Source organism: Lycorma delicatula, chromosome 1 (genome assembly GCF_047948215.1).
Source record: "Lycorma delicatula isolate Av1 chromosome 1, ASM4794821v1, whole genome shotgun sequence".
Taxonomy (NCBI): domain Eukaryota; kingdom Metazoa; phylum Arthropoda; class Insecta; order Hemiptera; family Fulgoridae; genus Lycorma; species Lycorma delicatula.
In genome coordinates, this window is record NC_134455.1 from 189,779,258 (window position 1) to 189,806,851 (window position 27,594).

Below are 27,594 nucleotides of genomic sequence, written 5' to 3' on the forward strand. Positions count from 1 at the left end.
ATCGATATACTTTTGAAATTTGTCTGTGCTTGCACAAATTTGTATTCTCTTGGAGTATGATCCAGACGAAAGTTAAGAAAAACAATGTAAAAATTAATTATAAAGTATCATCTAAATATAATTAAGATATCAAGTTTTTTTATTCTAGTGATGACCTGACTCTCGTGTGTAACATACGATATCAAATCGAGTTATTTGTTTTAAGTAATGTTTACTTTTTTAGGTACTTTTTATCCTTTTTTATCTTATAGCGTATTTTCGGTTCACTATTATTTAATTATTCAGTTGTTTCTCGATGTATTTTATCAGTAAGTTTTTCTACTGACATAAGGGATTTAATGTCAACGGATTGAAATTATTTTAATAAAGATTACGTCTAACGACCTCGGCTGAGTTTAATGAATCAGGAAACTAAAAGTGTGATTAAAATTTTGTTGTGTCGGAAGTTTTTGCATTTATTTCCTTATACTTCTTTTATTTATGTGAATATATTATAATATATTATTTATATATTATATATATTTATTAGTTCATAGGAATCGATATAACGGTAAATCTAACTATCTATCACAATTTGATTAGAATTGTTTACATTCCTAATTATTATCGAAAAATACTGAAAAAATTTAGCTAAATTTAATTGAATTTAAAAAAAACTCATTTAAATACGTTCTAGCTTTATTTTAAATGTATATTTTTTTTTAGTATTTATTTATTTTTTTTTTTTTTAGAAAATTAAATTATTATAACCGTAAATTGATGAAATAATTAGAAATAACAAGTGTTTCCATCATAAATCGTCAAGTTTAAACTCGCTGCATAAGCGCGTGTGAATAACACAATACAAAGTCAACGTAACCTCAAATAAAGGCTGAATTGTTTGTTGTAGACTTTAAATTGAGGATAACTGAAAACAGCTAAACCAATCATCGTCAGATTTTCACATGCACAACTTCAAATGACTGCTACAGCGTATCTAAATTTCAATAAAATTGATTAAATAGTTTTGAAAATTTTTAAGCCATAAGTTTTATACTTAATCATACGAGTATATACATAAAAAATATATATATATATAAGGAAATTACATTTTAAGAAAAATGTAATTACTTACAAAGTTTTGTAAAAAAATTTTTTTAGGAATTTTGTACTCCTCATTTCTCAAAATGTAAAGAAAGTTCAATTTCAACACCCCAATCCTACCGTGCGACCGAATATAATTCCGTTCGTTCTTTTCTTCGAAAAGTCGGTAAACATGTGTTTTTTTTTTCATTCTGTTAAAATATTAATTTTTATATCATATTTTCAGTTCGCATACTAAAAGTAATATTATATTGTGCTTCTTAATCCTTTAGGGATTTAATAGAAATTAAAATTGTTTTAACAGATTTTATTATACCGTAAATTTAACCGTAGTACCGTAAATTTAACAAAGTAGTAATAAAATGAACAATCATAAACCATTTTTTGAAAAATGGAAATGAAATTCTGAATTTTTGGCTAGAATTTGGACTTGCTGCCATATTCAGTACGCATGTGCATTTTCTTTTACTCCCTCAATAAGTAATTATAATTTAAAACAGAACGGCTGTCTATGTGACGTGTTAGTTGCACTATTTAAATGACCCATTTTCAATTTATTTTTATTTTATTAGTGACTGTATTTGCGTTTAAATTGGTCTTGGCGCTGGTAAGTACTAGACAATATTTAAAATAACGCGCTAGAGCATTAATATTCTATAATTGGGGTAACGCAGCCACATAGCCCTACATAACCTTCCAAGATTGACTGTTTTGACGTTCGGCCTAGCTGATCTTCGTAAACAGACATCTCAACTGCGCTGCTTCCTTTGAGTACAGCGGAATAGTTATGAGTGTGACCAAGATAAGATTTGTAAAAACGTTTGTGAGAAGACACCTGACAGAAGTGCACCACAGACAATCTTGAGTAAACATGGTGACCAACTGAATGAAGCTGATCACTCAGAGAATGACACCCGTCTTACGAAGAGACCAGGAAGAGACCACCGTGACCCTGAAACTGACTTACCCTAGCAAATCTCAAGCCATCGTACTGGATGCCATAGGAGATATTCCGATTAGTGCATATCATGGCCATTGGTAAACTGGTTACTCCTAAGAACATCTTATATGCATCTAAGTTCTCTATGAACCGGGTGTGTATCTGCTTGGCGAACAGTGATCTTGTTAAATCAATTACCGAGAAGCACAATAACGTTAATATTGGGAACCACATCCTGGAGATTCGCCCTTTGTTAACTAAATTCAAAAGAGTAGTCCTCTTTAATGTGGGGCCAGTTATCCCGAATGAGGTACTAGAGGAAGAACTTAAGCGTTCTGGTATCCGCTTTGGGTCGGCTATTACCTCCCTGCGTGTTGGTTTTCCAGAACCGGGCTACTAACATGTCCTGAGTTTTCGTTGCCAGGTATATGTACACCCTGAAGCTCTTATAAAGTTACCAAGCACCATGGACCTAACCTACGATGATTCACAGTACTGGATATATCTATCGGACGATTCTGTATTCTGCTTCCTCTGAAAACAACCAGGGTATGCAGCGAAAAACTGCAACCTACAAGAGGGAAACCCGTGCAGCTTAGGAACATCTCAAGGGAGTACAGACCAGATTTTAGAGACCGGTTTTCCTAACCTTTGCCAACGTCCAGGTGTTAGAGGACACTGTCTACCAACTCTAGCACATACGATCATCAGGGAGACATTGGAAATGCAATAGGGGCGCCGAACGATCTCCTAGCGAGAGACCTGTTAGCAAAACAAGATCCAAGAAGCCAAAAAAGGATGACGACAGGCTTGAAGCGGGCCTGGAACCCCCAGCAGAGATCTTACAAAGCCAAAGATAACCCTTATGTCTTGAGTTACGTAGACTTCATAAGCTTCTGGGAACACACATCTAATACGATGGAACTGATACGTATGCTTCGGGAAACATACCTGAAAGTGCCAGAAAGAAGTATTAAAAATAAGACCACCCGTGTAATAAATAAACAGGCGCGTCATGTCTCGAGTACTGAGTCAATTGAAGCTGTTGAAGCTACGAGCATGTCTGATGAGGATTGTAAACGACAGCATCGCCGAGTTACCTCTCGATGGTAGCCCGCTCGCTGATATTAGTGTTTAGTCGCCCTTGCGGAGAACTTCTTATATACAGATAAAATTCACAATCTCCGTCATCCAATCCTACAATGGAATATCAATGGACTCCAATCCCAGAGAGAAAATTTACAGTTTCTAATCAATCGACTCAGTCCTTCTCTGATATGCCTGCAAGAGACTAATTTTAAGTATAACCACTACGTAGTTCTGAAAGTTTACAATGTATGTCGTTCTCAAAAACAGGGTGGATGTCTCTCACGCCAGCGGTGGTGTAGCCATCTTCATTAGTGATCAACTAGCCTATAGAGAAATTCAACTGCATATTAGCGTTGAAGTTGTAGCTGTGACTTAGACGCTTGCTCCTCGAACGTTTACAGTATATAATATCTATCTCCCCAGCAGTCGGGACTTTACTGTAGATGAACTGAAGGACGTAGGTAGGCAACTGCCAAAACCACTTTCGTTGATGGGTGATTTTAATGCTCACAGCACCAGCTGGGGTTGCAATAAGTTGAGACGCTAGGGTTAAGTTAGTGGAAAGATTCCTTGAGAGGCCGGATCTTGTTTTCCTTAACCTGGACTAATATATACATTTCAGCAGCTCATATGGGACTTTTAGTGCCATTGACCTAACAATCTGTGATGCTTCCTCAGCCCACCTCTACGAATGCGGAGTCCTACAGGAATTATACGGCAGTAACCACTTCCCCATTGAAATAGCGATCAAACAATGCAGTGTAATCCGGTATTCCAAGAAGAGCGAACCCTAGGTGGCTACTGCAGCACGCTAACTGGGACAGATTTAAGGAACTGGTTACTGAAAACGTCGAAGATTTACATTTGACAGCTGACGGAGCTCAAATAAATGAATACGTTAAAGACTTTGCCGATCTTGTGATGCGTGCTGCTGAACTCAGTATACCCAAAACGTCTGAAATCATCGGTAAGAAACGTATTCCCTGGTGGAACAATGAATGCAAATTAGCGATGCAGGCGTCAAATAATGCTTTTAACAGATACAAACGACATCGAAATGAGACAACCTTTGTCGAATATAAAAAACAACGCACGAAGGCTAGAAGGACATATAAAGATAGTAAACGTCTAACGTGGTGCAATTCCTAGCCTCGCTTAATAGACACACTTCTTTGAGTGAAATATGGAACAAGATCAACAAAATCAAGGGAACGTATAAGACCAATCATGCACATGATCTGATTGAGTCGCGTAATTCACAACTCTTACGACATTGCGAATATTCTGGGTGACAGGTTTTCACGAATCTCGAGTGATTTGAACTTTGATATTTTTCTGAGAATTAAAAAAACAGCCCTGAATTCAGTTTAGAGGACATACTTCAACGGCATAACAACATCAACCAGGATCTAAACGCCCCTCTCACTTTGATTGAATTACGAGATGTTCTTGCACGTCTTAAGTCTTCTAGCCTTGTATCTGATGGAATACTGTATGCCTTCAAACGGGAGCTGTCTAATGAGATTCTTCAGCACCTTTTACACCTGTTCAACATTATCTTGGAGGAAGGAGTGTTTCCGGACGTCTGGAGAGAGGCTGTAGTTATCCCTGTGGTTAAGCCCAATTGTGACATCACTTCAGCAGAGAACTACCATCCGATTGCTCTAATGTGCACCCTTTGCAAGGTGATGGAGAAGATGATAAATAATAGGCTGAAATGGCATCTGGAGAGAATTAAATTCTTCTCCCAATACCAATACCGGTTCAAAGAAAAGAGATCTACCATGGACCACCTAGTATCTATACAGACAGATGTGTGTGAGGCATTCGCCTCCAAGGAACACTCCTAGTAACCTTAGACATTGAAAAGGCTTATGAAATGGCTTGGAGAGAGAGATGATAATTGCTACCTTGTTGAATAATGTTAACGGGAATATGTTGCCCTTTATAGCCAATTTTCTGGGTTCCTGGCCATTGTGGCATCCTCGGGAACGAACGGGCCGATGAGGCTGCCAAGAGAGCTGCAATAAATGGCATCTGAGTACAATCGACATGTGAGAGAGACTTCATGAGATCAGTCCGTGTAAAATTGAGGGCTCAGTGGAATAGATTCTGGCTGTTGGAGTCCTCCCACGGCATTACACAACATCCGGGAGAATGTGCTCGAGAAAAACCTCCATCCCCGAGCAACAGCAGAGACCAAGTCATCTTAACTCTGCTAAGGATTGGACACATCGGATTTACCCACCCTCACCTACTTGGCTCTCATCAGAAGATCTGTGAGGCTTGCAAGGTCAAATGGTCCGTGTACCACCTGCTTGTTGATTGCCCAATCTTTGGAACCATCCGATAAAACTTAGACCTGGGTTCGGATATGAAATTTCTATTAAACCAGAAAAAAGGTAAAAACGTCTGTTGCAGTTCCTCTCCTACAGTGAAATGAAAAATACGATTTAGTGATTTTTGTCTGATTTATGTATTTTATTTTGTATTTATTGTTGTCATTTGTTTATGTTTGTTATTTATTGTTCCTTTATTGCTTATTTTTGTTCTTTATGGTTTTCGTTGTTTTATATAATACTACATGATAGTGTTACTGTAGTCGCTTATGGGTATAATTGTTGATGCGACTATAAATAAAAGGATTAAAAAAAATAATTATAATTTCATTTATAAGACTTTTAATTCGGATAATCTAGCGACCTGAAAGAAATCACATCAGAGACCGAACGTTTTAATTCACGATTACTTATTCTAATCATAATATCCATTTATCAGTGATGCAAATATACGGTATTATAAAAATATATAAAATAGAACATTGTAACAAATATAGTATTCTAAAATCATAAAATATTTTATGTATTAATATATTATATGCATATGAATTAACGACTTATTATTTTATATTCGTATTATTTTTTAGTAGGTACAAAACAAAAGCTGACTTAACTTTTAATTTATAATATAAACTCTTAGAAGTAAAACAAATTAAATGAAATTCTTCGATAATCATAAATGAATTTAACTTAGAAATTATAGTAATGAACTACTCGTGCTAAGTGACAATAGTGTAATTTTTAGTTTAGTCTGCAATCAAAATTCGTGGTCAAAAAGTAAATATAATTTAGTAATATTATATATACAACAAAAGTCTTAATTTATACTACGTCATCAAAATTGTCTAATAACATGATAAAGTCGATAAAAGCCGCCTCGTTATCTAATTAATTAGCATTTGATAAGAGTATAGTTTGTCGGAAGAAGTTTCTCGGTTAGTACAGATTACAAATTACTAGTTAAATTAATCAAATTATTTTCATTAATTACGACCCAAAAAAGTGACATTCACAGAATACAAAAATTGAACAAAATAAAGTTATCATAATGGTAAATTCGTATCTGTGTGGACAACTCCTTACTTCAGATCCGTAAAAGGCAGAATTTAAATAAAGTTGGTACAAGAAATTAACGGCTAGACTTTTAATGATATTCTTTTTTAAATAATATTCGGAGATTACATTAGATGATGAAATAATTATCTTAAAGGTAATGTTTTTATTATTATTATTATATATGTAGAATATAGATGAATATAAATTAATGGTATTTAAAACTTAATACAGAAATTAAAATGGTTTGAATATTTGTAATGGCATGTTATCTTTTCGAGTTGTGTGTGTTTACTTTAACGATTTATACGATTTTAAGTATTCATTATTCAAATGTAAGTTTAAAAGTAATTTAAATGATCAAAATACTTGCGCCTGTGACAGGAAATACATTTTTTTTACGTTCATAAAATTTAATACGCAATTTGATATCCGGGAAAGTAACAGATAAAGCAGTGATGTTCTTTAACATCATAGAAAAAATGGCATAAATAAAATAGCTTGTTTTCATGCCTGATAGCGTAGTTATGTAGAAGTTAAACGTTCACTTTGTTCTTTCTCTCTCTGCGTTTGTGTCTGTGCGCACGCGCGTGTATGCAATAGCTTTTATATATTTATTTGTGTATACTTTATATATTCCTGCAAGTGAATAAGCCAGGAAAAGAAGAGGTTTTCAAGTCGCTACGGTTAAAAGTATATACCTTCTATCATATCCTTTAAATTATCGGTTACATCTAGAGACCTTCAACGTCAAGGTAATTTTTATAACTATTAAAAAAAATGTTTTTATTAAAAAAAAAACTTTCACATTGTGATCGATAAATACCGTCATTATAACGTAAATTTAATCGCGCATATTTATGGTGTTTACTTTTTTATACTTTTGATATACCTTTTTGTTTTTATCTTTTTTTTTGTTGAAAAATTATTAACTCAGGCCCGATGGTTGTCGTGTCATATAGTGTTAATTTTCAGATCTTTTACATATATTTTATAACATTAAAGCGGCCTTTGTATTTTATTATGTAAAAATAAATTGCAGCAGCTTATTATGTATTTAATAATAATACATAAACGTTTAGAGCAAATAGTCTTTCCAAGAAATAAACGTATCTCTCCTCGTAATATTTCATGACAAGTAGTAGAGTACTTTCCCAGTTGCTATAGCTACTTATTTGAATAGTAACTCCTTTGTTGGAGATCGTTATTTAATTCTGATACAAAATGATAGGAATCGTAAAAATTTACAGATTCATAATCTAAATTTATTCAAGATAGATATTCTCCCTAGTTCGAATATTTACAGTTTATCGGTAGCTTAACATTATCGACCTTCGGGTCGAGCAGGTTAAATCGGCTTAGACTTTGAATTTTTACGGCTGGAGATCTTCAATTAGATCCCAGGCCGTAACTACCATACGACTCAATAAACCATTAAATAAAAATATAATTTACTTACTTAAACATTTTAAATGTAATAGAATACATTTTTATCACTTTTGGATTTTTCTTTACCAGTTATAATATTATGTAAGAAAAGAAAAGTATTGTTAAAGTTAAAAAAGTAACATCCGCGGACACGTGTATTTCATAAAAATTATAAAGATCTCTGTTAAAAATTGTGTATAAACGAATATTCTCATCTTGAGTGCGTTGCAGTTATGTCATCTATTGTGCTTTACATTCCGGGAAAATTTAACCACTTACCAAGGAACTGTGTGATGAGCACTGATGTATTAAGGGGGATTGATTTATAATTTTTTTTTAGAATTGGTGTGGGTAATCAGCGATATACTGTAATCCATATCGCTAGCATACACTACCAGAAGGTTTAATGAAATAAAGCAGTTTTTTATACGCTAAAAAAACCATTTTCTGTTTTTATTTTGTGATTATTTTTTATTTTTATTTTTACTTCCTTGTACGAAATGAAGGAAGTATTGTGATCGCGAAACGTTTTCAGTTTTCAGATTTCAACGGAAATATCCATTTCGGCCATCCCTGAATCCATTTTGACTAGTTTCGGCGTGACGACTGTAACTACGTATTTGCAACTCCGGTCTCCTTAAGTGCGTCCAGAGTTCCTGTGTTTTGGTCTATTCTCAGTATTTTTTTGGATACTAGTCGTGTGTATAACTTTCAGCAGTATCAAGGGTTCGCTGATTATAAGACTGTGGACACAGTTAGCACTTGTTCATTTTAGGCTTATTATTTCTTACTTCTACGGAGGTAAAAAAAAGCGTTGTATTTATACGACGCGTACCCTCGCCTCATCGCGGCTGAAAGGTGGCAACGACTCCTGTTCGTAAGACCCTATAACAAGAAAGGGATTTTCCCTAGTCCTGCTTGCGCTCTTTTTCGGGAGGATCAGTTTTAGGCTTGTCTTCACGACTGGTAAGCGTGATGCCCCACGGTATCACGGTGTGTTTGAGTTAGGGGCTGGTTTCCATCAGAAGTTCGTGCGGAGGGACGAATCTTCGTTGACTTCGTACCCTGTCGCATCAAGGACTACCGTAACATGCAGCAATGCTTTAAGTGTTGTAGGTTTGGCCACAGGGCCAAGTTCTGTAAGTATACATCGGTCTGCGCGCATTGTGACGAGGAGGGCCATAAGCGTGACGACTGTCCGCAAAAGAAAGAGGCTCCATTTTGCGTTAACTACAAAAGGTTGCGCAAGAGTCATAGGCACTCAGTCAATAGAAACCTGGCAGATCACCCTTGACCACATACGGGTGCTGTAGAACATCGAGGCTCCGTTTCTCAAAAACCTCACCTAGTTCAATTTGGATTACATAGGCTTCCTGGGCAGTAAGTTGAGCGAACCTAACCATCAGCAGTGTGGTTGCTACATGAGAGCGTTTGAGATGTACTTCAACTCTCTCGATGATTAGATTCGGTCAACTTAATGCCTAGGGAGCCTCTGCAGTCCAAGTTGAGCTAGGTAAGGTTGTTGAGAAAGGAGCCTCGATGTTCTTCTTCTACAGCACCTGTATGAGGTTAAGGGTGATCTGCCAGGTTTTTCAGGCTGGATAATTTTTTCGTTGATGATAGCAAATCCGCCGTACTGTGCAGGAAATCGATAGGTAGTGTCTTCATACGGCAAACCTCAGACACGCATCATGTCGTTGTTAAGCTTGCCGTGAATGGTTTGGACCTGATCGAGTTAGTTCGTACTTTAAGTACAGTGGGATAGAATTGTTAGGTTGGAAGCGGGTCGTCCTATTTTTATAGGAGTTGAAGCGAACGCCAAATCGCTTCTTTGGCACAGTGGATCACGGACGATGGTGGCGAATTAATCGAAGGCTTCATCGCGCAGCATCAGTTTGATGTTTTCAATGTAGCCGGCGAGTTGACTACCTTCGCCGATGCAGTTGGTTTGCGGAGGGCCTTCCATGGTACCAACATTGATGTTACCATTGGTAAGGATATGCCCGGTAGGATTCTGAATTGGTCGGTGGTCGATGATTGCGAAAGCGATCACCGGATAATAGTTTTTGATTGGGCAGGTGGGCTGTGCGATATCTTTAGGGGTGACATTCCTGTTCAGCAGGGGCGCTTCTTACACAGGCAGGCGGATTGGCCAAAGTTTTCGAACATTCTTGCGGCCAGGCTAAAAGTTTTTCCTGGAAGTATGGACGAGGTCCGATTGGACGACCTGGCAGAGAATTTCTCTTTTCCGGTAGTTGAAGCCGCTGAACACTCTATTCCCAAACGTACGGGTCGAGAGAGAGTAGCTGGATGGTGGACTCTGTAATTGACTGCGATGAAGCGGACTGTGGGCCGGCTCAGGAGAGCTGCACAGCGTGCAGATGATCCTGATCGGCGTGCAGTCTTTATTGAGGATTATCGTCGGAACAGGACCGAGTATTTTCATAAGGTTAGGTCTTCTAAACGTGAATCCTGTCCCTCTTTTGTGCCAGGATGGTGTCCTCACTGATGGACGATCTGCTTCCAGATGATATCGAGGTTGGAGTCCTCGTATCATCGACGTGTCCGAAGAGAAGTTGTAAGTTTTCGCTCTGAGTCTTTGTCTTCTGAAATTACTGAGGCGGAAGTCCGTCAAGTAATTTGTAGCCTGGCTAGGAATAAAGCCCCAGATATTATGGTATCACAGTGAAGCTCCTTGTTCGCACATTGCCCGTGATATTTGGTCCTTTGACTAGGGTTTTTAATAGGTTGCTTTTTGCTGGGTACATCCCAGCGTGTTGGAAACGTGGTGTGTTGAAATTGCTCTTCAAAGGTGGCGACAAGGATCCCACTGTAAGTTCCTCTTACCGTCCTCTGACGCTCTTGCCTGTAGTAGGTAAGGTTTTCGAGAAGGTCTTGTACCTCCGCATTAATAGTAAGTTAACTTCTAACCATATGCTGATGGACGATCAGTATGGTTTTAGAGATAGTTTGGCTAGGTTTAAGTTGGTTGACTCCGGCTTGTGCTCGGAATGTAGGGTCGATGACACGGTGGACCATGTCCTGTATGTCTGTCCAAGCTACGAAGCTGAGAGTACCAGAGTTAGTAGATAACTTGAGAAGTGAGCTCCTTCTTAGATTTGCGGGTCAACTGGAGGATTCGCAGGGACTGGACAATTGTGGCTGGCTTCCTGAAATTCCTCGCCCAACGTAGGGCGGCCGAGGGAATTTAGCAGAGTAGGAACCCGGGTGGCTAGGGTCCGTTTTTACAGTATGATTGACCGAAGGTAGGCGCTTCGGCTGCGAGCCATGGTTAGTTAGATAAGAGGTGTCAATTTTAAATTGTTAAGCTGTCGGCGGAACGGCGACTGCACTGCCGATGGGCATGGGATGCCATGTAGCCGTGAGGTGTAGCGGCATCTCGACGACAGATTTTGGTGGTGAATGTCACGCGGGACTCTGTGATGGAGCTGAGTGGGAGTCGGTAATCAATCTGCCTCTCCCTTGTAGACCAGAGCGGAATCCGTAATTAACCTAAGTCAGGGGTTTATTTAAAAGCGTAAGCTGCGTTTACTAAGGGAACTTGGTCTAAATTTCGTTGTTGCGATCAACTTGTTTGGTGGTATGTTGTATTGTTTTGCCTCGAATTACGAGACTTTCACGAAATTGGCTCATAATAAGTAGAACTAGACGCGGGGTTCGTGCTTCCGCGAACTCGGTTAGGTCGTTTAGAGGGATACGATGCCTACAGCAAAGGCAAAAGCTGAGTTAATAAATCACCGATGCAAATGTCTACCGAGGCATTTACATCGGTTGCCAAATTTGTCCAAAAATGCCCAAACTCAAAAAAATTTAGATTTTGGACTTTTTCTTAACTGCAGCATTGAGCTCTCATTGACAACTTTTCAACGATATATCATAAGTTGTACTTATGATATTTCATTGGTTCCAGTGTTATAGCCATATAAAATTTTAATTAATGAAATATTTGGATCTTACAAGGGGAAGGCACATCGGTTCGAATCCGCCTTCATCTCTTTTTTTCTAACTTTTTTTTTTTAATTTAAATATATTGGTTTATTAATTTATTAACCTCTGATTGTAAAAAAAAAAAATAAGATAAGTAATAATTCAATAATAACATAAAAAATAATATGAAAAAATATCAGAAGTAATTAATTAATTAATGAAATAATATTTTATCTACTTTTCATTTAAAAAAAAAAAAAGTGTATATGTAATTTAATAGGCGTACAAAGAAGTTATGTGAAGTCCAAATCAGATTTTTTTGTTTTCATCTACCGTCTTGAAGTTTTTTTTAATTTTTTTCTAAATTAGGTATTATATGGGTGGAAATAAACCATTATTTAGAGACCAGTTTAGAGACATTTGGTTACATTTAGTTTATTTCCAGTATAATTTAAGTTAATTTCCTTATTCCACTGGAAGTAAATTTTTAAATGAAAAATAAGGTTTTTCTTGTTTTTTTAACGCAATGATAACTAACAATATACGATCACTGCAAAATAACGAATTATCGATTGTAAAATTCTATTAGTGTTTAACAAATTTTATGCTGAACTAGACAAGATCATTAAGTAATATTATTTAATTATTAGCTTAAATTTTCTTAATTTAGGCAATTTGCTTTATTTTTAAGCAGTTTTTTTTATATATTCTGTAAAAAAATGTCGGAAACTTCAATTTCTGATGTAGGAGATTACACTCAACAAATTAGCATGTTCTACCTTTCGATAGTTTTTTCGAATTTTGTATTAAGAATATAAAGAAAAGAAAGTAAGAAAAGAAGATCAGTTTTCTATTTGTATCATGAATTCAATATAAAATTTTATCGTTCGTTAAAACATTATATTACGAGTATATTATCTTTTATTGTGGAAGTTAGTGCTTTTTGTGCAGTTGGCACAAACAATTACAAGCTGTCTACTTTTACCCGTTAATTATTTATAATTATACTGTTATCGAATGAAAGCTATACTACTATTGTCATGATTATTATCAATTAAATAACGTATTGTTTAATTCGGAGATACATTCATATAAACCACAAGGAGAAATCTGTTGGCAACTGAATGAAGTTTATAATAGGCTAGACATTAGTCTGGATATGTCTGGATATATTTAATAGATTTCTTGCCACATACTTGTTACTATTATTGTAGTTGTTATCGGTGTGTATATTATTATTTGGATAATTTATCATTTTCATCATGTACTCTGTCATCTTTGCAGAATAAAAAGGTAAGGAGCAAATTCAGAATTTTGCTCAAGTAAAGCCATGTTTTTTAGAAAATGTATTAGTACAATCTGTTTAATCTGCTCTAATTGAATGTATTATAAAATCATTGCTATAAGAGGAATCAAGTTTCTTTTCGAATACGCAATAATCGTAAATGCTTGGTATTTTATATCAGAATGCGCATCTGCATTCGTTCATTGTACTGTATAGTTTTGTCAAAATTCCACTAATCTGACTTGCGTTTATTTATGTTCTTCGAATTTGCTGTCCATGAAATTAAATCTTAGAAATCTTACTTTACTCGTACCTCTGAGATTTTCAAGATTTTTATTTCGACGCATCATAATTTTTAATCCAGTCCCTTTTTAAATGTTGGCAATCTTGCTTCTCTAAACTTATCCTCTATTTTAACATACTACACATAGTTAATCATTGGTACCTCCTACAGTTTAAGTATTTCTTTGTTTTAGTGATCGAATACATTAGCATATTAACATCATACTTTCGTAAGGTATAATTTTTAATCTACTTTTTTCCAACAAACTATTCGTCAGGCTATTTTCAGCCAAAAAAAAAAAATCATTTATATCATTACTTTGTAGTCTTGTTTTTGTTATTAGATAATTTTTAAAAATTTCAAGAACGCCTCTTTCTTTTATAATCATATTTATATGAGACTGTTTTACAATTTTATCTTAATGTCAAATATTCAGCTTTCTAATTACAGTAAAAGAATATTTTTTTTGGAATTTATTATGACCGCTTTAAATTTAAACCTGATGGCTGTAACTACACACTTGTAATTGATAGTTATCGTACGGATAAAGTTGTGATGATCCACTAAAAAAAAAGGGAACTGATTTCAATAAGTCTAAATATTATTCAGACGCTATCAGTCGAAGTTTTTTTCTCTTCTTTGTGACAAACGTTTTTCTGATTTATTCTCTTACTCGGCGTTCATCTTAGAATAAAACCGTATTAGTAAACCCAGATATCTGTCTTTCATTTATAACGATCAAGCCTCGATATTAATTCTAGAAGAAAGATATTTGAGACAGCATGATCACTCCAAGAAAGGTACACCGACTGCTCACTTAAAAATTTTTACCCAACTTTGACCTAACTGACTTAACTTTCGTAATAAGTGATATTACTTACATAACGTTATTATTTATTTCTTGTATTTAAATCTTGTAAAGTTAAATGTATTCCCACGTATTATTTACACTTAACGGATGATAACTGCCTGCATGCCTATCGAAAGTTCTGGATTTGAATCTCGGTTCGGCCCGGCATTTTTCACTTATGGAATTTTTTTTCCATATAGTAAGAGCGGGTAAGCAGTTGTAACAGGACGTAAGTCTGTAGTTACCGGAATGAAATAAATAAATATTTGTAAAATTATCTGTCTTTAACGCAGGTGTAGCATCAACAGCAGAGAGTAGTGCTTCAGTTTTTAATCACTGGTGTTACATGTTAAAAATAGAATTGTGTTTACTAATATGTTTTGGAGTAATTCACCTAATACTTTTACAATAGGAGCAACAATATCTTACCGCCAAGTTTATCATTTCATTTGTCATCATCTATCGTATCTTTTACATCTCGCATAACTATCCATACTATTCGTACGCGCAATTGTACGAGCATTATTTAACCCTACATGCACGCACTGACACATACACATAAAAGTAGAAATTTAAATATATATCATTATAGCGTATAATGAATCGTTATATTGTATAATTTTCGTACTGTACAATACGAAAATTATTCAGTACGCAAGTATAATATTGAACAATCATTTAATCCCCTTTGTACATAATTAATATTTTTAAACAAATATTACCTGTTGTTATGTCATAAGTTGTTATGTCATAAACACATGATGAAAGGTTACAAAACCATAATTCAACTATTCAAACTGCGTCATCATGCAATATGTGCATGTTACATTATGTTCTGTATTACATTCATATAAATATATATATATATATATATATTTTAATAAACATTCATTTCTATTTTTGTTGATGTAAGCTAACAACTGTGTAAAATGATACCATAATGTAAAAAAACTGGTCGAGTGGAAAGACACCATTGGTTTCTATTTTATCAGTAATAGATTACTATCACCTCTATTTCTTTCACAAATATGTGAAAGAAAGCTATGAAAAGAATAAAACAACTGAATAGTGAACAAGAAAGTTAAACAATAAGTGCACGTTCATCCTTAACCTACTCGGTTATTCCTACTGTACGTCAGTCTAACTGCGCTATTATTAACAACTATAATTTATTATAATATAGTACAGTAAACGTAAATTTCACAGGCTAATTAATTTTTAATCGCAGTATTTTCTTTTTTGAATATATACGTGACAAATACTTTTTGATAAACTTTTTAAATTACATTTCGATCAGTTACCGAGAATGGGGAACAATAATTGGACGTGACTTCCGAGTAATATATTTAGTCCGTTTATAAAGAAAACGTTTTGTAAATTTTTTAATAATTAAATTCCAGGTTCATAATGGTTTTAGGTTTTATCTGAACAAAATAAATTTCATCTATGCTATTTACTAGAAGCCTATTGTAACGCAAAAGTGAGAAACTTTAACAATTTTACCGGTTAAAATATGACGATAATATAAAACGGTGGCCAGAGAAGTATTAATTTTGTTGGCTGATAGATTATTAACGTTAATGTTGAGTTAGTTATTTTGTATGACACTACTACTCGTGCTTTTGTCTAACCTTTCACATATTTTTTCCAAATCGAGAAATACCATTTTTTTCAGATAAAAAAAAATTACGTGTACATGTATTTTACTTCTAAACGAATGTAAAGATAATTATTTGATCCTCTTTAATTTTTTTATATCCTTTAATCGTCCTTTTTATTATACGAATAATAGTGATATAAAATAATTTTTTTTCCATATTAATTTAATGTAATAATTTATTGTTTGAAAGAAAATAACTTTGATTATTTCTGAAATGTTGAATTTTCTTTAAATTTTGGGAAACGATATTTGTTTAACACATTCACTGCTGAAAACTTGTAGGCGCGTGGTATATGAACAATGAATTTTGCTGACCATGCACAAACGCGTGGTAATACAGAGGCTTTTCTGACTACTGGTGAGGGTCGGCATGTTATTGTTGACTCGGTATTGTATGTTAGCGCATCAGAAACGTTTGTATGTTGTTATTTTTCCGTTCGTTCTTAGTTAAATTGAATCGTTTTTTTTTGGTGGAATTTTAAATTTGCGTGAACTTTCATCACTTTTGAAAGAGGATTTATTTATAATAAATAGATTTTTTTATTATAAATTATTTGTATTTCAATTAGTACTAAATAGAAAATTATGTTTTACTTTTATTTTGGAATTATATATTGATATTATTATTTCTATTTTAAATTAATACTTTTCGGCGATTTTATAATAAAATGTACGTTTCATATATATGTTAAATTTTATTATTAAACAAAACCGATAAAATATTAATGTATTATTATTTCATTATGTGTTTAAAAGTATTGTTATTTTGCTTGTTTGTCAAGTCTATTTTAAAACGATTAGAAGAACTTACGTAAAAATTAGTTTTTAGGTCGTAAACAAGTCAGATGATAGATGAAATCAGATGACAACAAATAAATTGTAAATTAATCTAACTGATGCAAAAGTAAAATAAAAAATTCTAACTCAATTATAGATATACGGAATAAACTGAGGATTTATTGCATGTAAATTTAACACAGACTTTTTATAAGTAAAATCCACAAACTTAGGTTTTTATTTTTCATAAAAGGAAGAAATAAATTACGTTTATCTAATTAAAAGACTAGAAGATTAATTAACATAAATTGCGAGCACGAACAATTAAGAAGATTACGAATTCGTTCAACCGCGCGCGGGTGAGTGTTCAGAACGGAAGGTATATACGTCCAGTGCTTTTCGTCTCCAATGCGCACCACGCGCTAGTACGTGGTCGTGTTTTTCGGGTTTTCCAAATGTTTTGTTGTTCCTAGATATATTTAAATGTTGATAACTAGTATATTTAAGTGAGTTAAAAACAAAAAAAATAATTCAGCAAGGAGGGTTAATACACCGATGAAAAACCAGCAGTGAATGTGTTAAAGCGAGCGCGCTAAGATATACTGTACTAAAAAAAGAATCACAAAAATTTAACGTAAGAGTTAAATAATCTGTAAATTTATATCGGGTTTCAAATTTAATTATTTCCAAAAGAAGAATCAAGATGAGTAACATTACCTTGAATTAAGCGCATTGACCCAGAAAATGACAACGTATGTAAAATTAATTCTCTCTGTATGAAAATCAAACCCGCTCTTTCAGATCATTACAACAATTTGTGTAAAGCTTCTGCAGGTGGTGCAACCAATCTTGATATTTTGTGCTATGGCAGCCACAACCGCAATTAAAATCATTCCTAGTATTCTATTAGCATATCATTTGCTTCATTACCTACCTAGCTGGGAGTGGGCCATTGTAAGATGTAATGTGGTATTGTATTGGTCGCAGAACAAAATTTTTTGAAATTTTAATCACCTCTATGTTTGGTTAATATTTTGAATATTCTTACATTTTTACACTTAATTTGATTTAATTATTTATAATTGCGTACGTATATGTCAAATTTAATTGCAAACAGATAACAAACAAAATAGCTATATAATTTCTTGATATGATTATACGTAAGGTGATTCATTCCCTGAGTTATAATACTTGGATTGTCTATGTTTATTTTTATGATAAATATTATCATGATAGATTATCAACTACTATTGATATATATATCAAACGAATACAATGTTAGTTAATATACTCATTAGCTGTTTATTTAGCGTTTGTTTGCTGACGTAATTATACTACTTGTGAATAGGTCTACATTTTTATAACATTTAAAAAATAATATAGCACAACATTTCTTTTTATGGCAAAATACTTAATCATTTATTAAGTACGAGTATAAACGGTAGAATTAGAAAATATTTAAAATTAATCCACAATACCATCCAGTAACATGAAACGATGTTATATTTGTAAGAAATCAATTTTCTTCTGCGCGTGAATACTAAACTGAATGTTTTCAGTTTCGATAGGCACCATACCAGCCGTCGTAGCTAAGATTCAAGCTTCATTGCGGCAACTATACATTAATAAATTGTTTGGAAACTAAACTACTTCTAGATTCTGAATGTACTCTATGGTTACGTTTAGTAATATAAGATTAATCACCAATGCGACAAAACCCATTCATTAAGAGAAAATATTTATAAAACCTACCGCATGTAAAAATTATTTCATTGCTCAACATTTTAACTGAACGAAATTTTTGCATGTGCTAAGTTCAGTTCTCGAAAAAAATATTACTATTTTCCCAAATAAAATAATAGTTATATTTAATTTAATAGTAATAATATAATTAAAATATAATAATAAAATAATAAATGATTTATATTTAATTTATAATAATACTTCTCCACTCATGCGATTTTTCGATTGTTGCACGTTTTGCAATTCACATTATTATATGTAGCAGTACCACGGTAATATTATTCCTTTTTATAATTTAACTGATTACTTTAAGTATTGTTTTCTAAGATGGGAAAATACTCTTAATTTAGTTTATGCTCATCATTTGTGTTAAACAATTAAAAACGTCAGTGATTTTATTCAGTCTAGCAATAACGTAAGAATTTTGAAAGCGGTTATTATTTATTTTTGTATTTGTTTATTTCATTGCAAGAAAAAACAATGGTTTTAGATTCTGAACCTGTTACTTAAAACTTGATAAGTAACGGGGGAGATTTTGAAAACCAAGATCATGGTCGATTTAAGTATGATGCTCAATTATTCAGAATTGAAATACCGTTTCCAAAGTTTGACTCCCATTTGCAAAGTTCGATTATATTAGTTACCTGAAACGTTTTTTAATGGTTACAATTTCAGCGGCATAAATCTAACAGGAGTGGTACCTTACAAAAAAACAATACATCAGATAAATTTTTTCTTTTGGAAAATAAGCTCCATTTTTAATCTTAATATTTTTTTTAGATATGTCTATAAAAAAACAAAAAAAACAATTAATAACGTGTTAGGATGATGTTGGACTGCAGTATAACCACTTAGCTAAATGTGCACGAAAGGAAATAACTCTTTTAAACTGCTGTATCTCCGGAATTCATTGTAGTAAAAATTTTAATTTGACTTTATTTTATATATAAAAATAACAAATTACAAGATAATCGCAAATATATTAATAAATATAAATATTTAGTAATGGACTTGCAATTGATGAGAATTACATTTTTTTGGCAACGTCAGCAAAGTCGAAATTTGAGCGCAGGTGGAGGAGAATAAATGATCGAAAAAATTACATCGAGTATATGATTTAAATAATACAGAATTTAGCATCATATAGAAAAACTACATCAGATGATTCGAAACTTAAAAAGTAAACAGTGAAGCTTATATTCAGGAAAGTTATAAACAATTCGAAAGATACGCTCATGAATCATTGTTTTAACATTCTGAAACATTCTGCATCAGCCTTTGTTAATGAAAACATGATCGATTACTACAATAAAACATTCTACATACCTACTCAATGATTTTTCTAAGTTTATTACCATTCAATTTACCGATAATAAAATTATTCTCGTCAAACATAATAATTTATTACAGAGTATTGGATTTCCTGAGGCAGGCGGACAGATCGACACGAGGTACGCCAAACGATTCAACTACCTAGATCTCAGCATATAGTAGAAATCTCGTATATTTAAATAATATACGAAGATTACTCCTCAGTAGGGGAATAATTTAGCTAGAAATTTCACTTGTGACTTTCTCAGAAACGACCTACTCTAAAGGTTGACTGAAAATTAGGAATTTTTTCCTGTACAGCTGTAAAGTTTTCAAATAACTTATATAAAGCATGTTAAGCAGGAGTAAATTCAAAAAAATAACAAACTTTAAAACAAGACACGGATTAGATATTTCTGTATTCGCACTGATAGACTGCTTGGTTCTAAACTCAGGTGTCTGGTTTCATCTTTCGTTGTTTAAAAAATACCAAGGATGCTCAACATAGGCCTGCAGGCCACTTGTAGTTCACACTCGGTTATAACAACAAACCCAAAGCTTTACAAAATAAATTTTGTAGCGTAATACTTCTCATTACCTCACTAGTTAAGAAGCCATCAACTAAAATCAAATTGGCCCAATCATCGATTAAGCAAGATAAACTTAAAAATGTCCCGCTTTTTGGCCACATGTTCCATAATATTTTAATTCATTATTTTTTTTTTTTTGGAAAGTGTAAACGGCTTTTTATTTATTTATTTTTCGTACAACACATTCAGTCACGTTCTGTTAAACCTAAAAAGTAAGAATAACAAGGTATTTGTTAAATATCTTTCTTTGCATAAGAATATAACGTTTAGAAACAATTTTCAAAGTAAAAATAAACCAATAGTAATTGGATGCCTGGAATATGAAACAACACTGAACTCGTTTTAAGGTGTTATACTTAGTAAATCGTTCATTCATGCTATCAAAGATTTATCAAGAGTATCAATATAAAAGTTTGAACCTAAAGCTACTAAAATTCAAGTCATCGTATTAACTTCGCAACATATTAACACATTATATTGAAATTGCTCACGACTTCTTTATAGACTGAATTATTTAATCCACCAGTCAAATGGATACATTTTTTCCACCCGTACTTATAAGGATAAATGCCGACGGTAATTTATTATGTTACAAAAGCTGATAAGTATTGTATCCAATCCTGCGTTAATAAGATAAATTTAAAATGAAATAAGATTAAATTTATGATGACAAAATTTAATTCGTAGTTTACGTACTCAGAAGACGGTATACTAAAGTTTTGTAATAGTTTATCAATTATTGACATTGTTTTCTCACTAGAAAGAGATAGAAGACCGTGACGGTTCGGTTTCGTCAATAAGCACGTACATGTTTTAGTGTAATATAATTTTATTTACATTTTGATTCATTTCTACGCACAATTCCGGCTATCTAACATAGCTACATTTATCACAGATAACAAATATTGCAACAACGAAAAAAGAAAGATAAATATTTACATTAAAGTTTACAAAGTAAAAATAAATAACGCAGTTAATAACAAATCTGTCTGAGTGCGAATTGTAAATGATATATTTCATTATTTGACATTTTTAACCAAAAAGAGAAATTGATTGATCTCTTTCAAGAGATGTTACAACTAAAAATAATCATGATAAAATTGTTTAACATTTATTTAATAAGGTAGGCTAACTGGAGAATAAACTCAGTAGCACACTGATAAATTAACCTTGCTTCAGGATCACCTAATTTATTAAAGCAAAATCTTAAACAATTTTTATCCAGGTCGTTAAGTTGCCCCTTGTTTTGTTTTTATTTTGTAAATATGCTTAATAATTACTAAACGGTTGTTAACAATTCTTTATTAACACCCAATATTGATTAAACAATATATTAATCAAACAGTATATTGTTCAATAATGAACAATATTGATTAAATCTAGTATTTTTTCTAAAATACTTGCTTTAATCAATATTTCTGATAGATCGATTTCTGATAGATCTCTGAGATCATGTAAAAGTTACCTTCTTTAGCCTCATGGAGTAGATGATTGTTTGTTACCATTACGCAATAAAACTGCTTTCATGCAAACTTTGGAAGAGAATAAAAAATACTCCATTCTTCAGGGATATGCTGAATTCCCAGCTCTTTCATTAGGTCATCGCACATCTGTAGAAACGCACATTGAATTTTTCATAGTAAAATAACTTAAAAGGGTTTTATTTCGTGTTCTAAACATAGTAGCTTTTGTTTTTTCTGCTAAAAGATTCTACTGTTACAGGCTAGACCCCAGAAGTTCAGCTTGCTTCTTTGATAACTTTAAATCGTTAACTAGCTCATTACGTTCGTGTTGTTGAATTAAATGAGAAGATTTCTCATCAGATACAAGAAGATTCTTCAACATTATGTACTTCATTTTGAGATTGTTCTTCTAGCAAATGCCGGATTAGATGGTGGTAAAGGTATTGGTAATTCCTCTCCACGTGGTACCGGCTTTAGAGCTGAGGATACTTCTGCATATTTTATGAACTTTCTATTTCTGAATGAAAATCCAAATGTATTTGTCGTACAAAAATAGCAGTCGATAAAGTGGCCCTAAGGTCTATGCCAAAACATTGGTACAGCAAACGGCATGACTCGCCGTTTCTCCTTCAGCCATTCAGTTAGAGGTTCTGAGCACGATATGCAAATAACTTGAGGCGCCCAGATTTTATCTTAATCCCCGAGTGTACAATCAAAATAAAATTTATAAACTGTTTTTATCGATTCAAAAATAGTCTTTCTTTGAGATTTGGATGTAAATTTATCACAGAAATAACAAAACTTATCTGAATGATTTGAACATCCACGAATTTTTGGAGAAGTCCCGTTGTAGCAAATAAAAACAGAAAAATCACTTTTGTATTATATAGAATTTATGAAAATATATCAAAGCACTAATAAATCTGTGAAACACAATACACAGTATAGACAAGTGAAGCTAGATTGAATAAGATTTTAAGCACTGTAGTAGGCAACAACAGATGTCTGTATGATGTCATCATACAGACGTTTGAATGTGTCTACCTCTCACGATACATCCTGACCCCGTAGGGGAAGACACCTACCATGTGACAGTTGCGGTCGCCACGCCACCCGCTCCGTACCTGACCCTTTCGGGCTTTACCGGAGGTTATCTTCAAAACCTCGACAAAAGGCATCTCTCAGCCTTGTTCTTGCGCCTCAGTCAGGATGCCAACGATGCTAATGCCACATGTAACATTCCCATCGGTGTACTACTATCCCTGAAAAAAATGAAAAAATCTCACGTTAGTTTTAAACAAGACTGAGTAAACAAAATATAGAAAAGGAAAGGAACTGAAATCCACTCACTACCTACCCGAAGGCAAAAGAGTGAGTCATGATACAGTGTATATGTCTATTTAATTATTATTATTTTTTTTTTTAAACGGTTTAAAGTAAAGTAAGTTTTTGAGCTCGTGGGTTAGAGCCGTATGTTACAAGAGTTTTTAATTTGCTGGTGTAATGTGTACTAGATTTACAGAATTTTTTTTTCTTTCATTTTCATATTAAAACAATCAAACTGCATTGTTTATTTTCCTTGAATTACTCAAGTGTGTATTATTGTATTAAATACCTAAGGAGATGTCAGCAATTAAATAATTGCGTTATTTAATTGAAATTGATTGCGTTTGTACAAGCGTTGCCTACTACTATCGGATTAATGCATTTGCCCACTTGCAGATTCTGCGCCCACTGATCAAAAATTAACACGGAGTTTATATCTCTTCCCGATTGCTCTTCATTATGAGTCACATAAGTATAAATAACTACGTAATAATTAATTAATGGTGTATTAATTTATTAGTAAACTAATTAATAATAATAATAATTTCAAACGTAATTATGAATGATGTATACTCGTTAGTGAATTAATTAAGATCTTCACGGTCACTTTTCTTTTTATTTACTTGCTTTGAAGATAGATTCTTACTCACACCGAATATAAACATGTTTGTTATTCCAAGAAACTGCTGTAATTTCTGAATCCCTTACACTAAAAACCCGAAACTGGTTAAAATATATACGGAGAGTATTCCCCTAAAGTAAAATTTTCTCCGTTGAAAATTCACAGTTTTTTGAACTGTTAGTCATATGACCCGTTAAATTCTGTTCTTCATTTTATTCTGTTCTAATATTTTTACCTTTACGTATTAACTTATTTAACTTCCTCTCGGTTATCTTTTTTAAACATTCTAATATTTTTCTTTCTCTACGTGTACGGCCCATACACTTCTCATGTACGAAACTAACTAAACCTGGAGTGTGTGAATGTATTCAACCGAACTAATTTATCTCTTTTAAACATTCTCCAAATTATTTTTTTCTTTTATCTTAATAGACTAAATTATCCTGTCCGATTTTCAATTTCCTCCTGCTGTAACATATTTCAATATTTTTACTCTTTTTCGGTTGATTTTTCTTTCGTCCATGTTTTGCTACTGTAAAACGCTACATTCCACACAAATATAATTAAGGATTTATTCCTACATGTATAATGTACTTGAAACTAAGAGGTTTCTTTCAGTTGAGGCTCTTCTTTCTTGTATCGTTCTGCTTTCTATACATTATTTAGTACTATCCTTTGTTATTTACAACCTAAATAACAATTTTTTTTAACTTCTGGAACATTATTTTCTTCTCTTTTTACCTTAGAACTCTCGACTTCGAAATCAGCTGATTTGCGATGACGAGTTTAAGTACTAGACCAACCTGGTGGGTTATTATTTTCTTCAGTCTTAATATCTACTTTCTCAATATTTTCCTTTCGGCCGTATTTCATTAGTTCTGTTTTATTTATCCGCCAATCGATCAGCACCGTTTAGTATTTTTCTTCTGACATTCTTTATTCGGCATAAGAACAGTACCGTAAGCGATTCTTATTCTTCTTTTCTTACTCCGCTATTAATTTCTTCCCCTCAATTTCTGTGTTGTTTTTGAGATAAAAACTGGAAAGAACGGAGACAAACTTACTTTATTTCGCTTATTGTCGAATTAAAGAAAACCTCTATTCATGCTACCAAGGGCTCCTGATTCAGGCATATTGTAAATAAATCAATTTTTACTTTCAATCCGATTTTTATAAAAAAAATATGAATATTTTATGCAATCCCGCACCACTAAACGTCTGCTCGATATCAACTAAACCCATGAAGATAATTATAATTTCCTTTAAACTAAACCCAGCGGTTAGCAGCTAATTTTAATTAAGCTCAAATTTATTCTATCCTTACAAAAAATTAATAAACGATATCCATTTAGTTTAATTAATTAACGGAGCAGTTAATTTTTATTATTTTTACTGTAAATTTAGATATTTCCTAATAAACAATAAGTTACAATTTTTTAATAGAATGTAGGCTAAGTCAGTTATTTTATTAATTAATCCTACGGTATTTAGGTCACGAATTAATGCATTAAAAAGATATAAACAAAACAATAAATAATAAATAAAATATGACTATTATGATATGATGCTAAACAAAATTACATAATATGAACATTTTACATTGTTTTATGAAATAATCATTTGTACAGTAATAGTTCAAAAAGTAATAACTAATAAATTCTGAAAATTATAGAATATATGAGAGATTCATATTAGAACATTCGTGTTAATTTCGTCTGATGATGCTTGCGATTAACTGGTTTAGAAATAACAGGTGTTTTATTGAGTTTGTTTTTTACGTTATTTATCATACTTATTTTTCTAATGTGTACGTTATAACCTGTTCCACATAGTGAACAATAAGCAATCCCCTACGGCCGGATGAGTTGAGAATGATATTTATGACATGCAAATAAGTTTTGTACAGACTCAGGCCGACCGTTCCTGACACCTGTGGTTAATTGAACCCGAATCACCAAAGTACACCAGTATCCAATGAATAATATTCAAATACATATAAAAGCAACTAAACTTTACTAGGATTTGAACCTCAGAACCATCGGCTTCGAAAATCAGCTGTTAAACAACTGATTTGCGACGACGGGTTAACCATTCGACCACTAGACTAGGTGGACTAATTCATGTTTGCTACACAAATCAACAACTTACCTACCTACCTCTGTTCCCTCCCGGAGCCGGACCCGCAAATTAAGCATACTTAGTTCCGGGAGGTGCCATCGGGTTCAGGGCATTCAGAGTCCCCGTGCCTCATCACCGTCGCCGATCCATGCAAACGCAGACCAACGACGGCTTTGCAGAAAGTTGTCTTCCACCCCTTCACCACAGCGTTGGAGATCTTATTCTAGGCATCTATGAACAAACGTAGGTCTTCCCTCTCCTGCTAACTCCCCTCTCCTTCGTCTGTATCCAGCGTATGCTCCTGTAAAAGGTGTATTCACAGGTATCTAGCTCTCTATATATAAGTACCTCATTTATTGTGCTCACACTCCCGGCTGCCCATTCTGTGACCGGCTTTGCCACACAGAACACACCTAGGTTTCTCCTTACAGTATGTCTCCGGCCTCTTGGTCTCAGCTTGGCACGACTGCCAAACAACGAGCATTCTTCCACTGGGCGTCAGCAGCCGTGCTTCAACTGGCGACAGAACCACCGTGTGGCGTTTTGAGTGCAACCGAACGCCGGTCTCAACGACGTAACCTTGGCCGAGGCAATGTCACTCAATGACTTCTTGACCGCGGCCATAACTCGTCCCTTGTCACCTTGGTATCCAGTTTTTTAATATGCACTGCGTCCTTAAAGCCCCTCTTTCAGCCACCGTCGCACTAGAAACAGAAGCCAGGATTTTGTCTTTCAAAGCCTGGAGCGCTCTACCTCCGTTCTTTAGCCTAACTTCTAGGTCTTCCTCCTGCCCTTTCTAATGGACAGAATATCCTGAGCTAAGGCCTCTCCAACCGACGTCTTAACATTCCTAAGAGGGTCGGCGCAGGTGACGTCCTGTTGGCGCACTATCATTGTTGCCGTCCTCTGAACCTCCCTCGGGATCAATCCGGGTCTTCATCCGCCAGGAAGAGTGTAGCCACTAAGTATCGTCTCCTGAGCCAATACTCCAGACTTCCTTCACTTCTTTCCGAACTTGCCCTTGGTGGTTGCAAACACCACATCATGTCCCTGACCTTCTCGTATTTTGTCCAGACTCTTTACTAAGTCAGTAATCACCTCACCGCCTGTACCCTCCACAACATTCACATAACTGTCTCGTCTAAGGATAAGATCGTCCTCCTCCCCGAGGATAGCGACTGCGAAGACCTCCCTGATAACTGCGCCTGGGGAAAGCTTGTCACCATTCATTTTCCTTCTCGCTCCAGATGCCACAGCACACACATGTCCGGGCAAACTGACTCCTCCTATAATTCTTGTAGTTTAGGATAAAGATCTTGGCTCTCTCTTCTTCCTCTAGCGGGTAGCCGCATTTCTCCAGTACTTTTTCATACAGCGAGCTGAGGCATCTCTTGTCTATCGCTACGGCAAGGTCCTCTAGTGAGCTCGAGCGTAGAAGCCTTTGCAGCAGTTCTAGACCAATCGTGGGCCTAGTGGCGGAATCCTCCGTCTGTGTAGCCTGTGTCACCTCACACGCTGCACCCGAAAGATCCCAGATTCTTCTCAGAACCCTTCAAAGTATGTTAACTGCTGTGCAAGTTCTGCCATCCAACTAACATCTCGACTAACTAACGGACATGCATGTCTCTGTGTATATGTTGTTCTTGTGAGAGTGTATTTTTCAGTCACTCTGTAGTTAACTTTAAT

General features: G+C 34.1%; 1 protein-coding gene across 8 annotated transcripts in view; it reads left to right on the forward strand.

Annotated features, from left to right (window-relative positions):
* LOC142326349 (polyamine-transporting ATPase 13A3-like) overlaps positions 1-27,594 on the forward strand; it is a 159,562-nt gene that overhangs the window by 18,899 nt on the left and 113,069 nt on the right. The window contains exon 1 of one of the 8 annotated variants that reach the window (XM_075368835.1): positions 7,064-7,259. The exons of the other annotated variants lie outside the window; for them this stretch is intronic. The gene's annotated coding sequence lies outside the window, so the exon portion shown is untranslated. Of the gene's footprint in view, positions 1-7,063; positions 7,260-27,594 lie in introns of those variants that run through there. 8 annotated transcript variants of the gene reach the window in all.